Here is a 14,981-nt window from a genome sequence, read left to right as displayed (position 1 = left end):
AGGAATTGTGCTCTTGGCTCAGGTTGGATCTCACCTCGACTTCCTGCTTGAGGCAGAGAGCGGGGAGGTATGAGTTCCAAGAAGGAACGCGGGGGAGAAGTTTCTCTCAGGGTAAGTCACCTTTCCGCACTGAGTCCAAGTGGCCCAGCCCAGGAGACCGTGTAGGACTGTGTTCCAGGGCTCTTTGCAAGCTGTGTCAACCTAGGTTTCTAAGGAAGAGAACGGTGTGTCGCCTTGGACTCTGCATGCCAAGGAGTGTTCCGAAGGGCCTACGCGGCTGTCTGTTGCTCAGCAGGCAGAGAGGAGGCCCGGCGGACTCAGTGTAGTTGCCCGGGAAACGGTGCGGACGCGAGAGCCCATCGCGTCCTGAAAGGCATCCTCGAGTTCCAGCTAGGCAGCACATCGACGCACACTTCCTGGAAACTGCTGTATGCCCCCACATGCCCGTTGGCGAAAGTGGCACTTACGGGGAGCCCAGTGATCACCCTGCGGTTTCCCCGAACGAACGAGGGCGGCGGCATTAGTGCCCCCCCAAGGATTGCAGGCACCCAGTTCCTCTGTGGAAATGAGTCCTTTACTCCCAAGGCGTTGCTGCAGTGAAGAGACGCAGGGCCTTTTCAGGGTTTGGCCGAGAGCTCCGTGGTTGCGAGGATGCAGCTTTCCAAACGGTGAAAGACTGCTTTTCTAAACAGGGCCCCCTATGGTAGCTACCACGCAACGTTAAGTACCTGCAGTATTTGAGGGGCGAAGGCAGACAAACGCGACACACTGGGCCCTTCGCTGAATCCGTTTGAATGAGCGGGTGTCGAAGTGTGGCAAGCTCCCTAACCGAGTGAAGGCCTGAGGAAGGCCTTGTTGGCACTGCATCTCCCAGAGGTCTACCAGCGTAAAGTGGTGAATTGTGGTCTTCTTTGAGCAGGTTGGATGTCACGTCGAGTGCCTGCATGAGGTAGAGGCCCGGCAGGTGTGAGTTCCCAGAAGGAACGCGGAGCAGAGCGTGTCTCTTATGGCACGTCACTGCTCTGCACTGAGTCAAAGTTGCCCAGCCCATTAGACCGGCTAGGAATATGTTCCCGAGGTGTTCGTACGCTGTGTCAACCTGGTTCTCCAAGGAAGGGAGCCGTGTGTCGCCCTGGATTCTGCACGCCCAGAAGTGTTCCGAAGGGCCTACACGGCTGTCTGTCGATCAGCAGGCAGACAGGACACTTGGGGTACTCAGTGTATTTGCACGGGAAGCGGTGCCGACGCGAGAGCCCTGGGAGACCCGAAAGGCCTCCTCGCCTTCCTTTTAAGCGGAACAACGACCGAGACCTCATGGAAACTGCTGCACGCAGAGCTTGCCAGGGGGACAAGTGGGTCCTTACCATGAGACTAGTGGTCACCTTGTGGCTTCCCAGAACGCACGAGGGCTGTGGGATTAGCTCCCCCTAAGAATTGAGAGCACCTGACTTCTCTGGGCAAAGTACTCGTTCCCCTCCCAGGTGTGCCTGCGGTGAAAAGCAGCTGGGCAATTGCACACTTTTGCACACAGGTTCTAGGCCGCCCAGAATCCAGCTTTCGAGACGGGAAAAGACTGCTTTGGTGCGCTGATGCTAGGGGTCACCTTGCGATTGCCCAGAACGAACGTGGGCCGCAGCTTAGCTCTCCTCTGAAAGGGCAGGCACCCCGTTTGTCTGGGGGACATACTGGTTTCCTCCCCAGCTGTGCCTGCAGTGAGTAGAAGCTGGACATAGTGAGCGTTTCACAAACAGCTCCGAGGCTACCTGTATCCAGCTTTCCAAAGGGGGAAAACACTGGTTTTCTAAGCAGTGCCACCCACCCTCGTTAACACCCGCCATAAGTACGTGCAGGACTGGAAGTGCAAAGGGAGACCGTCGCGACACACTGGGCCCTTGGCTAAATAGTTTTCACTGCGCAGGCGTCTGCGTGTGGCAAGCTCCCTAACCGAGTGAAGGCCTGAGGAAGACCTAGTTGGCACTGCGTCTTCCAAGGGCCTGCCAGTGTAAAGTGAGGAATTGTGCTCTTGGCTCAGGTTGGATCTCACCTCGACTTCCTGCTTGAGGCAGAGAGCGGGGAGGTATGAGTTCCAAGAAGGAACGCGGGGGAGAAGTTTCTCTCAGGGTAAGTCACCTTTCCGCACTGAGTCCAAGTGGCCCAGCCCAGGAGACCGTGTAGGACTGTGTTCCAGGGCTCTTTGCAAGCTGTGTCAACCTAGGTTTCTAAGGAAGAGAATGGTGTGTCGCCTTGGACTCTGCATGCCAAGGAGTGTTCCGAAGGGCCTACGCGGCTGTCTGTTGCTCAGCAGGCAGAGAGGAGGCCCGGCGGACTCAGTGTAGTTGCGCGGGAAACGGTGCGGACGCAAGAGCCCATCGCGTCCTGAAAGGCATCCTCGAGTTCCAGCTAGGCAGCACATCGACGCACACTTCCTGGAAACTGCTGTATGCCCCCACATGCCCGTTGGCGAAAGTGGCACTTACGGGGAGCCCAGTGATCACCCTGCGGTTTCCCCGAACGAACGAGGGCGGCGGCATTAGTGCCCCCCCAAGGATTGCAGGCACCCAGTTCCTCTGTGGAAATGAGTCCTTTACTCCCAAGGCGTTGCTGCAGTGAAGAGACGCAGGGCCTTTTCAGGGTTTGGCCGAGAGCTCCATGGTTGCGAGGATGCAGCTTTCCAAACGGTGAAAGACTGCTTTTCTAAACAGGGCCCCCTATGGTAGCTACCACGCAACGTTAAGTACCTGCAGTATTTGAGGGGCGAAGGCAGACAAACGCGACACACTGGGCCCTTCGCTGAATCCGTTTGAATGAGCGGGTGTCGAAGTGTGGCAAGCTCCCTAACCGAGTGAAGGCCTGAGGAAGGCCTTGTTGGCACTGCATCTCCCAGAGGTCTACCAGCGTAAAGTGGTGAATTGTGGTCTTCTTTGAGCAGGTTGGATGTCACGTCGAGTGCCTGCATGAGGTAGAGGCCCGGCAGGTGTGAGTTCCCAGAAGGAACGCGGAGCAGAGCGTGTCTCTTATGGCACGTCACTGCTCTGCACTGAGTCAAAGTTGCCCAGCCCATTAGACCGGCTAGGAATATGTTCCCGAGGTGTTCGTACGCTGTGTCAACCTGATTCTCCAAGGAAGGGAGCCGTGTGTCGCCCTGGATTCTGCACGCCCAGAAGTGTTCCGAAGGGCCTACACGGCTGTCTGTCGATCAGCAGGCAGACAGGACACTTGGGGTACTCAGTGTATTTGCACGGGAAGCGGTGCCGACGCGAGAGCCCTAGGAGACCCGAAAGGCCTCCTCGCCTTCCTTTTAAGCGGAACAACGACCGAGACCTCATGGAAACTGCTGCACGCAGAGCTTGCCAGGGGGACAAGTGGGTCCTTACCATGAGACTAGTGGTCACCTTGTGGCTTCCCAGAACGCACGAGGGCTGTGGGATTAGCTCCCCCTAAGAATTGAGAGCACCTGACTTCTCTGGGCAAAGTACTCGTTCCCCTCCCAGGCGTGCCTGCGGTGAAAAGCAGCTGGGCAATTCCACACTTTTGCACACAGGTTCTAGGCCGCCCAGAATCCAGCTTTCGAGACGGGAAAAGACTGCTTTGGTGCGCTGATGCTAGGGGTCACCTTGCGATTGCCCAGAACGAACGTGGGCCGCAGCTTAGCTCTCCTCTGAAAGGGCAGGCACCCCGTTTGTCTGGGGGACATACTGGTTTCCTCCCCAGCTGTGCCTGCAGTGAGTAGAAGCTGGACATAGTGAGCGTTTCAGAAACAGCTCCGAGGCTACCTGTATCCAGCTTTCCAAAGGGGGAAAACACTGGTTTTCTAAGCAGTGCCACCCACCCTCGTTAACACCCGCCATAAGTACGTGCAGAACTGGAAGTGCAAAGGGAGACCGTCGCGACACACTGGGCCCTTGGCTAAATAGTTTTCACTGCGCAGGCGTCTGCGTGTGGCAAGCTCCCTAACCGAGTGAAGGCCTGAGGAAGACCTAGTTGGCACTGCGTCTTCCAAGGGCCTGCCAGTGTAAAGTGAGGAATTGTGCTCTTGGCTCAGGTTGGATCTCACCTCGACTTCCTGCTTGAGGCAGAGAGCGGGGAGGTATGAGTTCCAAGAAGGAACGCGGGGGAGAAGTTTCTCTCAGGGTAAGTCACCTTTCCGCACTGAGTCCAAGTGGCCCAGCCCAGGAGACCGTGTAGGACTGTGTTCCAGGGCTCTTTGCAAGCTGTGTCAACCTAGGTTTCTAAGGAAGAGAACGGTGTGTCGCCTTGGACTCTGCATGCCAAGGAGTGTTCCGAAGGGCCTACGCGGCTGTCTGTTGCTCAGCAGGCAGAGAGGAGGCCCGGCGGACTCAGTGTAGTTGCCCGGGAAACGGTGCGGACGCGAGAGCCCATCGCGTCCTGAAAGGCATCCTCGAGTTCCAGCTAGGCAGCACATCGACGCACACTTCCTGGAAACTGCTGTATGCCCCCACATGCCCGTTGGCGAAAGTGGAACTTACGGGGAGCCCAGTGATCACCCTGCGGTTTCCCCGAACGAACGAGGGCGGCGGCATTAGTGCCCCCCCAAGGATTGCAGGCACCCAGTTCCTCTGTGGAAATGAGTCCTTTACTCCCAAGGCGTTGCTGCAGTGAAGAGACGCAGGGCCTTTTCAGGGTTTGGCCGAGAGCTCCGTGGTTGCGAGGATGCAGCTTTCCAAACGGTGAAAGACTGCTTTTCTAAACAGGGCCCCCTATGGTAGCTACCACGCAACGTTAAGTACCTGCAGTATTTGAGGGGCGAAGGCAGACAAACGCGACACACTGGGCCCTTCGCTGAATCCGTTTGAATGAGCGGGTGTCGAAGTGTGGCAAGCTCCCTAACCGAGTGAAGGCCTGAGGAAGGCCTTGTTGGCACTGCATCTCCCAGAGGCCTACCAGCGTAAAGTGGTGAATCGTGGTCTTCTTTGAGCAGGTTGGATGTCACACCGAGTGCCTGCATGAGGTAGAGGCCCGGCAGGTGTGAGTTCCCAGAAGGAACGCGGAGCAGAGCGTGTCTCTTATGGCACGTCACTGCTCTGCACTGAGTCAAAGTTGCCCAGCCCATTAGACCGGCTAGGAATATGTTCCCGAGGTGTTCGTACGCTGTGTCAACCTGGTTCTCCAAGGAAGGGAGCCGTGTGTCGCCCTGGATTCTGCACGCCCAGAAGTGTTCCGAAGGGCCTACACGGCTGTCTGTCGATCAGCAGGCAGACAGGACACTTGGGGTACTCAGTGTATTTGCACGGGAAGCGGTGCCGACGCGAGAGCCCTGGGAGACCCGAAAGGCCTCCTCGCCTTCCTTTTAAGCGGAACAACGACCGAGACCTCATGGAAACTGCTGCACGCAGAGCTTGCCAGGGGGACAAGTGGGTCCTTACCATGAGACTAGTGGTCACCTTGTGGCTTCCCAGAACGCACGAGGGCTGTGGGATTAGCTCCCCCTAAGAATTGAGAGCACCTGACTTCTCTGGGCAAAGTACTCGTTCCCCTCCCAGGCGTGCCTGCGGTGAAAAGCAGCTGGGCAATTCCACACTTTTGCACACAGGTTCTAGGCCGCCCAGAATCCAGCTTTCGAGACGGGAAAAGACTGCTTTGGTGCGCTGATGCTAGGGGTCACCTTGCGATTGCCCAGAACGAACGTGGGCCGCAGCTTAGCTCTCCTCTGAAAGGGCAGGCACCCCGTTTGTCCGGGGGACATACTGGTTTCCTCCCCAGCTGTGCCTGCAGTGAGTAGAAGCTGGACATAGTGAGCGTTTCAGAAACAGCGCCGAGGCTACCTGTATCCAGCTTTCCAAAGGGGGAAAACACTGGTTTTCTAAGCAGTGCCACCTACCCTCGTTAACACCCGCCATAAGTACGTGCAGAACTGGAAGTGCAAAGGGAGACCGTCGCGACACACTGGGCCCTTGGCTAAATAGTTTTCACTGTGCAGGCGTCTGCGTGTGGCAAGCTCCCTAACCGAGTGAAGGCCTGAGGAAGACCTAGTTGGCACTGCGTCTTCCAAGGGCCTGCCAGTGTAAAGTGAGGAATTGTGCTCTTGGCTCAGGTTGGATCTCACCTCGACTTCCTGCTTGAGGCAGAGAGCGGGGAGGTATGAGTTCCAAGAAGGAACGCGGGGGAGAAGTTTCTCTCAGGGTAAGTCACCTTTCCGCACTGAGTCCAAGTGGCCCAGCCCAGGAGACCGTGTAGGACTGTGTTCCAGGGCTCTTTGCAAGCTGTGTCAACCTAGGTTTCTAAGGAAGAGAACGGTGTGTCGCCTTGGACTCTGCATGCCAAGGAGTGTTCCGAAGGGCCTACGCGGCTGTCTGTTGCTCAGCAGGCAGAGAGGAGGCCCGGCGGACTCAGTGTAGTTGCCCGGGAAACGGTGCGGACGCGAGAGCCCATCGCGTCCTGAAAGGCATCCTCGAGTTCCAGCTAGGCAGCACATCGACGCACACTTCCTGGAAACTGCTGTATGCCCCCACATGCCCGTGGGCGAAAGTGGCACTTACGGGGAGCCCAGTGATCACCCTGCGGTTTCCCCGAACGAACGAGGGCGGCGGCATTAGTGCCCCCCCAAGGATTGCAGGCACCCAGTTCCTCTGTGGAAATGAGTCCTTTACTCCCAAGGCGTTGCTGCAGTGAAGAGACGCAGGGCCTTTTCAGGGTTTGGCCGAGAGCTCCGTGGTTGCGAGGATGCAGCTTTCCAAACGGTGAAAGACTGCTTTTCTAAACAGGGCCCCCTATGGTAGCTACCACGCAACGTTAAGTACCTGCAGTATTTGAGGGGCGAAGGCAGACAAACGCGACACACTGGGCCCTTCGCTGAATCCGTTTGAATGAGCGGGTGTCGAAGTGTGGCAAGCTCCCTAACCGAGTGAAGGCCTGAGGAAGGCCTTGTTGGCACTGCATCTCCCAGAGGCCTACCAGCGTAAAGTGGTGAATTGTGGTCTTCTTTGAGCAGGTTGGATGTCACACCGAGTGCCTGCATGAGGTAGAGGCCCGGCAGGTGTGAGTTCCCAGAAGGAACGCGGAGCAGAGCGTGTCTCTTATGGCACGTCACTGCTCTGCACTGAGTCAAAGTTGCCCAGCCCATTAGACCGGCTAGGAATATGTTCCCGAGGTGTTCGTACGCTGTGTCAACCTGGTTCTCCAAGGAAGGGAGCCGTGTGTCGCCCTGGATTCTGCACGCCCAGAAGTGTTCCGAAGGGCCTACACGGCTGTCTGTCGATCAGCAGGCAGACAGGACACTTGGGGTACTCAGTGTATTTGCACGGGAAGCGGTGCCGACGCGAGAGCCCTGGGAGACCCGAAAGGCCTCCTCGCCTTCCTTTTAAGCGGAACAACGACCGAGACCTCATGGAAACTGCTGCACGCAGAGCTTGCCAGGGGGACAAGTGGGTCCTTACCATGAGACTAGTGGTCACCTTGTGGCTTCCCAGAACGCACGAGGGCTGTGGGATTAGCTCCCCCTAAGAATTGAGAGCACCTGACTTCTCTGGGCAAAGTACTCGTTCCCCTCCCAGGCGTGCCTGCGGTGAAAAGCAGCTGGGCAATTCCACACTTTTGCACACAGGTTCTAGGCCGCCCAGAATCCAGCTTTCGAGACGTGAAAAGACTGCTTTGGTGCGCTGATGCTAGGGGTCACCTTGCGATTGCCCAGAACGAACGTGGGCCGCAGCTTAGCTCTCCTCTGAAAGGGCAGGCACCCCGTTTGTCCGGGGGACATACTGGTTTCCTCCCCAGCTGTGCCTGCAGTGAGTAGAAGCTGGACATAGTGAGCGTTTCAGAAACAGCGCCGAGGCTACCTGTATCCAGCTTTCCAAAGGGGGAAAACACTGATTTTCTAAGCAGTGCCACCTACCCTCGTTAACACCCGCCATAAGTACGTGCAGGACTGGAAGTGCAAAGGGAGACCGTCGCGACACACTGGGCCCTTGGCTAAATAGTTTTCACTGCGCAGGCGTCTGCGTGTGGCAAGCTCCCTAACCGAGTGAAGGCCTGAGGAAGACCTAGTTGGCACTGCGTCTTCCAAGGGCCTGCCAGTGTAAAGTGAGGAATTGTGCTCTTGGCTCAGGTTGGATCTCACCTCGACTTCCTGCTTGAGGCAGAGAGCGGGGAGGTATGAGTTCCAAGAAGGAACGCGGGGGAGAAGTTTCTCTCAGGGTAAGTCACCTTTCCGCACTGAGTCCAAGTGGCCCAGCCCAGGAGACCGTGTAGGACTGTGTTCCAGGGCTCTTTGCAAGCTGTGTCAACCTAGGTTTCTAAGGAAGAGAACGGTGTGTCGCCTTGGACTCTGCATGCCAAGGAGTGTTCCGAAGGGCCTACGCGGCTGTCTGTTGCTCAGCAGGCAGAGAGGAGGCCCGGCGGACTCAGTGTAGTTGCCCGGGAAACGGTGCGGACGCGAGAGCCCATCGCGTCCTGAAAGGCATCCTCGAGTTCCAGCTAGGCAGCACATCGACGCACACTTCCTGGAAACTGCTGTATGCCCCCACATGCCCGTTGGCGAAAGTGGAACTTACGGGGAGCCCAGTGATCACCCTGCGGTTTCCCCGAACGAACGAGGGCGGCGGCATTAGTGCCCCCCCAAGGATTGCAGGCACCCAGTTCCTCTGTGGAAATGAGTCCTTTACTCCCAAGGCGTTGCTGCAGTGAAGAGACGCAGGGCCTTTTCAGGGTTTGGCCGAGAGCTCCGTGGTTGCGAGGATGCAGCTTTCCAAACGGTGAAAGCCTGCTTTTCTAAACAGGGCCCCCTATGGTAGCTACCACGCAACGTTAAGTACCTGCAGTATTTGAGGGGCGAAGGCAGACAAACGCGACACACTGGGCCCTTCGCTGAATCCGTTTGAATGAGCGGGTGTCGAAGTGTGGCAAGCTCCCTAACCGAGTGAAGGCCTGAGGAAGGCCTTGTTGGCACTGCATCTCCCAGAGGCCTACCAGCGTAAAGTGGTGAATTGTGGTCTTCTTTGAGCAGGTTGGATGTCACACCGAGTGCCTGCATGAGGTAGAGGCCCGGCAGGTGTGAGTTCCCAGAAGGAACGCGGAGCAGAGCGTGTCTCTTATGGCACGTCACTGCTCTGCACTGAGTCAAAGTTGCCCAGCCCATTAGACCGGCTAGGAATATGTTCCCGAGGTGTTCGTACGCTGTGTCAACCTGGTTCTCCAAGGAAGGGAGCCGTGTGTCGCCCTGGATTCTGCACGCCCAGAAGTGTTCCGAAGGGCCTACACGGCTGTCTGTCGATCAGCAGGCAGACAGGACACTTGGGGTACTCAGTGTATTTGCACGGGAAGCGGTGCCGACGCGAGAGCCCTGGGAGACCCGAAAGGCCTCCTCGCCTTCCTTTTAAGCGGAACAACGACCGAGACCTCATGGAAACTGCTGCACGCAGAGCTTGCCAGGGGGACAAGTGGGTCCTTACCATGAGACTAGTGGTCACCTTGTGGCTTCCCAGAACGCACGAGGGCTGTGGGATTAGCTCCCCCTAAGAATTGAGAGCACCTGACTTCTCTGGGCAAAGTACTCGTTCCCCTCCCAGGCGTGCCTGCGGTGAAAAGCAGCTGGGCAATTCCACACTTTTGCACACAGGTTCTAGGCCGCCCAGAATCCAGCTTTCGAGACGGGAAAAGACTGCTTTGGTGCGCTGATGCTAGGGGTCACCTTGCGATTGCCCAGAACGAACGTGGGCCGCAGCTTAGCTCTCCTCTGAAAGGGCAGGCACCCCGTTTGTCTGGGGGACATACTGGTTTCCTCCCCAGCTGTGCCTGCAGTGAGTAGAAGCTGGACATAGTGAGCGTTTCAGAAACAGCTCCGAGGCTACCTGTATCCAGCTTTCCAAAGGGGGGAAAACACTGGTTTTCTAAGCAGTGCCACCTACCCTCGTTAACACCCGCCATAAGTACGTGCAGGACTGGAAGTGCAAAGGGAGACCGTCGCGACACACTGGGCCCTTGGCTAAATAGTTTTCACTGCGCAGGCGTCTGCGTGTGGCAAGCTCCCTAACCGAGTGAAGGCCTGAGGAAGACCTAGTTGGCACTGCGTCTTCCAAGGGCCTGCCAGTGTAAAGTGAGGAATTGTGCTCTTGGCTCAGGTTGGATCTCACCTCGACTTCCTGCTTGAGGCAGAGAGCGGGGAGGTATGAGTTCCAAGAAGGAACGCGGGGGAGAAGTTTCTCTCAGGGTAAGTCACCTTTCCGCACTGAGTCCAAGTGGCCCAGCCCAGGAGACCGTGTAGGACTGTGTTCCAGGGCTCTTTGCAAGCTGTGTCAACCTAGGTTTCTAAGGAAGAGAACGGTGTGTCGCCTTGGACTCTGCATGCCAAGGAGTGTTCCGAAGGGCCTACGCGGCTGTCTGTTGCTCAGCAGGCAGAGAGGAGGCCCGGCGGACTCAGTGTAGTTGCCCGGGAAACGGTGCGGACGCGAGAGCCCATCGCGTCCTGAAAGGCATCCTCGAGTTCCAGCTAGGCAGCACATCGACGCACACTTCCTGGAAACTGCTGTATGCCCCCACATGCCCGTTGGCGAAAGTGGCACTTACGGGGAGCCCAGTGATCACCCTGCGGTTTCCCCGAACGAACGAGGGCGGCGGCATTAGTGCCCCCCCAAGGATTGCAGGCACCCAGTTCCTCTGTGGAAATGAGTCCTTTACTCCCAAGGCGTTGCTGCAGTGAAGAGACGCAGGGCCTTTTCAGGGTTTGGCCGAGAGCTCCGTGGTTGCGAGGATGCAGCTTTCCAAACGGTGAAAGACTGCTTTTCTAAACAGGGCCCCCTATGGTAGCTACCACGCAACGTTAAGTACCTGCAGTATTTGAGGGGCGAAGGCAGACAAATGCGACACACTGGGCCCTTCGCTGAATCCGTTTGAATGAGCGGGTGTCGAAGTGTGGCAAGCTCCCTAACCGAGTGAAGGCCTGAGGAAGGCCTTGTTGGCACTGCATCTCCCAGAGGCCTACCAGCGTAAAGTGGTGAATTGTGGTCTTCTTTGAGCAGTTTGGATGTCACACCGAGTGCCTGCATGAGGTAGAGGCCCGGCAGGTGTGAGTTCCCAGAAGGAACGCGGAGCAGAGCGTGTCTCTTATGGCACGTCACTGCTCTGCACTGAGTCAAAGTTGCCCAGCCCATTAGACCGGCTAGGAATATGTTCCCGAGGTGTTCGTACGCTGTGTCAACCTGGTTCTCCAAGGAAGGGAGCCGTGTGTCGCCCTGGATTCTGCACGCCCAGAAGTGTTCCGAAGGGCCTACACGGCTGTCTGTCGATCAGCAGGCAGACAGGACACTTGGGGTACTCAGTGTATTTGCACGGGAAGCGGTGCCGACGCGAGAGCCCTGGGAGACCCGAAAGGCCTCCTCGCCTTCCTTTTAAGCGGAACAACGACCGAGACCTCATGGAAACTGCTGCACGCAGAGCTTGCCAGGGGGACAAGTGGGTCCTTACCATGAGACTAGTGGTCACCTTGTGGCTTCCCAGAACGCACGAGGGCTGTGGGATTAGCTCCCCCTAAGAATTGAGAGCACCTGACTTCTCTGGGCAAAGTACTCGTTCCCCTCCCAGGCGTGCCTGCGGTGAAAAGCAGCTGGGCAATTCCACACTTTTGCACACAGGTTCTAGGCCGCCCAGAATCCAGCTTTCGAGACGGGAAAAGACTGCTTTGGTGCGCTGATGCTAGGGGTCACCTTGCGATTGCCCAGAACGAACGTGGGCCGCAGCTTAGCTCTCCTCTGAAAGGGCAGGCACCCCGTTTGTCCGGGGGACATACTGGTTTCCTCCCCAGCTGTGCCTGCAGTGAGCAGAAGCTGGACATAGTGAGCGTTTCAGAAACAGCTCCGAGGCTACCTGTATCCAGCTTTCCAAAGGGGGAAAACACTGGTTTTCTAAGCAGTGCCACCTACCCTCGTTAACACCCGCCATAAGTACGTGCAGGACTGGAAGTGCAAAGGGAGACCGTCGCGACACACTGGGCCCTTGGCTAAATAGTTTTCACTGCGCAGGCGTCTGCGTGTGGCAAGCTCCCTAACCGAGTGAAGGCCTGAGGAAGACCTAGTTGGCACTGCGTCTTCCAAGGGCCTGCCAGTGTAAAGTGAGGAATTGTGCTCTTGGCTCAGGTTGGATCTCACCTCGACTTCCTGCTTGAGGCAGAGAGCGGGGAGGTATGAGTTCCAAGAAGGAACGCGGGGGAGAAGTTTCTCTCAGGGTAAGTCACCTTTCCGCACTGAGTCCAAGTGGCCCAGCCCAGGAGACCGTGTAGGACTGTGTTCCAGGGCTCTTTGCAAGCTGTGTCAACCTAGGTTTCTAAGGAAGAGAACGGTGTGTCGCCTTGGACTCTGCATGCCAAGGAGTGTTCCGAAGGGCCTACGCGGCTGTCTGTTGCTCAGCAGGCAGAGAGGAGGCCCGGCGGACTCAGTGTAGTTGCCCGGGAAACGGTGCGGACGCGAGAGCCCATCGCGTCCTGAAAGGCATCCTCGAGTTCCAGCTAGGCAGCACATCGACGCACACTTCCTGGAAACTGCTGTATGCCCCCACATGCCCGTGGGCGAAAGTGGCACTTACGGGGAGCCCAGTGATCACCCTGCGGTTTCCCCGAACGAACGAGGGCGGCGGCATTAGTGCCCCCCCAAGGATTGCAGGCACCCAGTTCCTCTGTGGAAATGAGTCCTTTACTCCCAAGGCGTTGCTGCAGTGAAGAGACGCAGGGCCTTTTCAGGGTTTGGCCGAGAGCTCCGTGGTTGCGAGGATGCAGCTTTCCAAACGGTGAAAGACTGCTTTTCTAAACAGGGCCCCCTATGGTAGCTACCACGCAACGTTAAGTACCTGCAGTATTTGAGGGGCGAAGGCAGACAAACGCGACACACTGGGCCCTTCGCTGAATCCGTTTGAATGAGCGGGTGTCGAAGTGTGGCAAGCTCCCTAACCGAGTGAAGGCCTGAGGAAGGCCTTGTTGGCACTGCATCTCCCAGAGGCCTACCAGCGTAAAGTGGTGAATTGTGGTCTTCTTTGAGCAGGTTGGATGTCACACCGAGTGCCTGCATGAGGTAGAGGCCCGGCAGGTGTGAGTTCCCAGAAGGAACGCGGAGCAGAGCGTGTCTCTTATGGCACGTCACTGCTCTGCACTGAGTCAAAGTTGCCCAGCCCATTAGACCGGCTAGGAATATGTTCCCGAGGTGTTCGTACGCTGTGTCAACCTGGTTCTCCAAGGAAGGGAGCCGTGTGTCGCCCTGGATTCTGCACGCCCAGAAGTGTTCCGAAGGGCCTACACGGCTGTCTGTCGATCAGCAGGCAGACAGGACACTTGGGGTACTCAGTGTATTTGCACGGGAAGCGGTGCCGACGCGAGAGCCCTGGGAGACCCGAAAGGCCTCCTCGCCTTCCTTTTAAGCGGAACAACGACCGACACCTCATGGAAACTGCTGCACGCAGAGCTTGCCAGGGGGACAAGTGGGTCCTTACCATGAGACTAGTGGTCACCTTGTGGCTTCCCAGAACGCACGAGGGCTGTGGGATTAGCTCCCCCTAAGAATTGAGAGCACCTGACTTCTCTGGGCAAAGTACTCGTTCCCCTCCCAGGCGTGCCTGCGGTGAAAAGCAGCTGGGCAATTCCACACTTTTGCACACAGGTTCTAGGCCGCCCAGAATCCAGCTTTCGAGACGGGAAAAGACTGCTTTGGTGCGCTGATGCTAGGGGTCACCTTGCGATTGCCCAGAACGAACGTGGGCCGCAGCTTAGCTCTCCTCTGAAAGGGCAGGCACCCCGTTTGTCCGGGGGACATACTGGTTTCCTCCCCAGCTGTGCCTGCAGTGAGTAGAAGCTGGACATAGTGAGCGTTTCAGAAACAGCGCCGAGGCTACCTGTATCCAGCTTTCCAAAGGGGGAAAACACTGGTTTTCTAAGCAGTGCCACCTACCCTCGTTAACACCCGCCATAAGTACGTGCAGGACTGGAAGTGCAAAGGGAGACCGTCGCGACACACTGGGCCCTTGGCTAAATAGTTTTCACTGCGCAGGCGTCTGCGTGTGGCAAGCTCCCTAACCGAGTGAAGGCCTGAGGAAGACCTAGTTGGCACTGCGTCTTCCAAGGGCCTGCCAGTGTAAAGTGAGGAATTGTGCTCTTGGCTCAGGTTGGATCTCACCTCGACTTCCTGCTTGAGGCAGAGAGCGGGGAGGTATGAGTTCCAAGAAGGAACGCGGGGGAGAAGTTTCTCTCAGGGTAAGTCACCTTTCCGCACTGAGTCCAAGTGGCCCAGCCCAGGAGACCGTGTAGGACTGTGTTCCAGGGCTCTTTGCAAGCTGTGTCAACCTAGGTTTCTAAGGAAGAGAACGGTGTGTCGCCTTGGACTCTGCATGCCAAGGAGTGTTCCGAAGGGCCTACGCGGCTGTCTGTTGCTCAGCAGGCAGAGAGGAGGCCCGGCGGACTCAGTGTAGTTGCCCGGGAAACGGTGCGGACGCGAGAGCCCATCGCGTCCTGAAAGGCATCCTCGAGTTCCAGCTAGGCAGCACATCGACGCACACTTCCTGGAAACTGCTGTATGCCCCCACATGCCCGTTGGCGAAAGTGGCACTTACGGGGAGCCCAGTGATCACCCTGCGGTTTCCCCGAACGAACGAGGGCGGCGGCATTAGTGCCCCCCCAAGGATTGCAGGCACCCAGTTCCTCTGTGGAAATGAGTCCTTTACTCCCAAGGCGTTGCTGCAGTGAAGAGACGCAGGGCCTTTTCAGGGTTTGGCCGAGAGCTCCGTGGTTGCGAGGATGCAGCTTTCCAAACGGTGAAAGACTGCTTTTCTAAACAGGGCCCCCTATGGTAGCTACCACGCAACGTTAAGTACCTGCAGTATTTGAGGGGCGAAGGCAGACAAATGCGACACACTGGGCCCTTCGCTGAATCCGTTTGAATGAGCGGGTGTCGAAGTGTGGCAAGCTCCCTAACCGAGTGAAGGCCTGAGGAAGGCCTTGTTGGCACTGCATCTCCCAGAGGCCTACCAGCGTAAAGTGGTGAATTGTGGTCTTC

This window comes from Eubalaena glacialis, chromosome 1 (genome assembly GCF_028564815.1).
Source record: "Eubalaena glacialis isolate mEubGla1 chromosome 1, mEubGla1.1.hap2.+ XY, whole genome shotgun sequence".
NCBI classification, from domain to species: Eukaryota; Metazoa; Chordata; class Mammalia; order Artiodactyla; family Balaenidae; genus Eubalaena; species Eubalaena glacialis.
This window is presented reverse-complemented; position numbering follows the sequence as displayed.